This window comes from Alexandromys fortis, unplaced genomic scaffold (genome assembly GCF_014885135.2).
Source record: "Alexandromys fortis isolate MF-2015 unplaced genomic scaffold, M_Fortis_MF-2015_v1.1 scaffold_100_3062768_6864082, whole genome shotgun sequence".
Taxonomy (NCBI): domain Eukaryota; kingdom Metazoa; phylum Chordata; class Mammalia; order Rodentia; family Cricetidae; genus Alexandromys; species Alexandromys fortis.
The window spans coordinates 1,742,450-1,744,885 of record NW_026067993.1 but is presented as its reverse complement, the minus strand read 5'-3'; the positions used below and the strand labels follow the sequence as shown (position 1 = coordinate 1,744,885).

At 40.9% G+C, this 2,436-nt stretch overlaps 1 long non-coding RNA gene across 1 annotated transcript; it reads left to right on the top strand.

Annotated features, from left to right (window-relative positions):
* The first annotated feature begins 660 nt into the window (after positions 1 to 660).
* LOC126512297 (uncharacterized) lies at positions 661 to 1,833 on the top strand. Its single transcript, XR_007594996.1, has 2 exons — positions 661 to 1,562; positions 1,786 to 1,833. It is a non-coding gene; the product is annotated as an uncharacterized lncRNA (long non-coding RNA).
* The last annotated feature ends 603 nt before the right edge of the window (positions 1,834 to 2,436 follow it).

The window sequence follows — 2,436 nt, the reverse complement described above, 5'->3', positions numbered from 1 at the left end:
TCAGGCGCCTGCCGCCACATTCCCTGTCATGATGGACCCTCAAATTCTAAGCCAAAACAAACCATTTCTTCTCTAAGTTGTCTTTGTCAGGTATTTTTATCATGGAAAAGATAAAAATATCTAATCTAATATCCAAACCACAACATATGGTCACAAGCGTGCCCTAAAATACTGTTTGGCCAGCTGTGGCGCCCAGACGTGTGGCCAACTGAATCCACAAAAAGCCTGAGAAAGCTTGGGAAAGAATGGAGTGAAGCATGTTTTCTTGGTAGCAGAAATTTCTTGGGTCTACTCTGCTTGCTAGAGGCAAGCAAGCGCTCTCATCTAAGAGAGGCTTCCTGACTTAGCTTCAGCTGCAAAACCCTGCAGCTCATTAAGAGGTCCTGCCACGAAACACTTAAATGGTGTTGACGAAAAGCTGAACACATGCTTTTCGGTTTTCAGCCATAGCAGGAAAAAAGCTGTGCCGGCTTTCTGGGCCGTCCTGCCAGGGCAAACTCTGACTGAGGCAGGAGGGCCAACTATTGAGAGAGGACTTGACTGTTGTCTGTTGTAGCTTGCTGGCTGGCAGGGACTTTGAAATGCCATAGAGTTGTGGCTATAAACATGGCTACAGCCTGTATATCCTCCTTGAGGCTGGAAAGCTAAGAATGGACTGGATCTAGATGGCAAAGCCACGGCTTTAATCCTACTCATTGCTCAGTAATTTAAAGGCTCGTGTGGTCAGAAAAAGAGAGATATACAGTAAAGAGATTCAAAGACAAAGAAAATTTTAAATGATTTACAGTGTGTTAGAAATATATGCAAGCTAAAAGTTAAAAGTTCTTAAAAAAAAGTAAGAAAAAGAGAAGTTGTGTGTGGTAGTACACACCTTTAATCCCAGTGCCTAGGAGGCAGAGACAAACAGATCTCTGTGAGTTCAAGGTGTGGTGGCAAACACCTTTAATCCCAATGCCTGGGAGGCAGAGACAGGCAGATCTCTGAGAGTTCAAGGAGAGCCTGGTCTACAGAGTTATTCCAGGTCAAAGAGATACAGAGAATATAAAAGTAAAAATAAAAGAAATAGAGGTTAAAATAAAGCATACAAAGATGGAAAATACACAGAGAATCTTGATACTGTATACTATTATGCTCTCTTTGAATTGTTTGAATGCTGAGGAAGGAGCAACAGCTGCCAAAAGATATTTGTTTATAAATGCTGCTGAACTAATCCAACGTAGAGATTTTGATGCCTTGACTTTGAAATTTGGATCTAAGGACATGATACTTTGGAAAGGAGTTTCTTTTTTTGTTTTCACAGAGGATGAGACCCTGTTCATTTCTTCTATTCCGATATGGTATGATGGACCACGCCCTCCTGAACGGTTGCTGTGAATACCTTCAGAAAATTGCTTCGCTCAACTGCCAACTGAGATGAAACTAGCACACAGGTTATACCATGAAAGACCTAATTAACGACGCCCCCATTCAGCAGGAAGCAGTTTGGAGAGAAAAAACTGCGCCCATGTTCCCAAATATGGTTTATAAATGTTCTTTTACATTTAAAGGGGGAGATGATATAGGTATGAATAATTTACATTGATATGGATTTTGCTTTAGTGATTTAAATTTAAGGTTAATTTTGTAATGTATATAGGTTGTTAATGAATAATCATTAATAATAGTTAAGTTTGTAGTCATGTTAGTTAAGATTTTCTAGATGTGCATAGATATATTTTAGATAGGCATTCTTCATATTTTTCAAAGATTATAGAATATGGCATTTTAAATGTTTTAATAACTTAGGACTTTTCATGACAATGAGACACTCTGCTCCTGGCAGCACCAATCTACTTCAAGAGGAAGATGGGCATCGAAGAGGATCCTTATGGAGTTTGATAGCCATTTGGGCAAGAAACTGCTCTTGCCTGGACTATTGCATAAACTGGACACAGAGAACCCGCAGAGAGAGGACTGCTGAACTTGCCTAAAGGTGAGATGATCTTTCGGGGTTCCTGATTCATGAAAGAGTCTGCAAGACATTCTTCAGGACAAGCAGATAGTGACTGCCTTTGAAATTTCCTGCTTTGTGGAAATGTCTGCTGGAAACTATGGGCCTGTAGGCCGAAGATGGATGCCCCAACGGTACAGAGGAACTTTGGGTGACTGTCCAGGCAGCGAGATGTCTCTGTCATTTCTAGAGCTTTGGATGTTAAGTTAAAGCCTTCTTTTTTTTTTTTTTTTTGTTTAAACAGAAAAAGGGGAAGTGATGTGGGAGTGTCATATATCAATCTGTTGATTTCATTGGTTAAGTTATAATAAACCAACTGCTTGGCCTCAGCTTGGAACATAGATGGGAGGAGTAAACAGAATAGAATTCTGGGCGGAAGAGGAAGTGAGGTCAGACTCTGCGCTGCTTCCAGAGGGACCGGACAGCCGCCATGCTCTGCTCTCCCA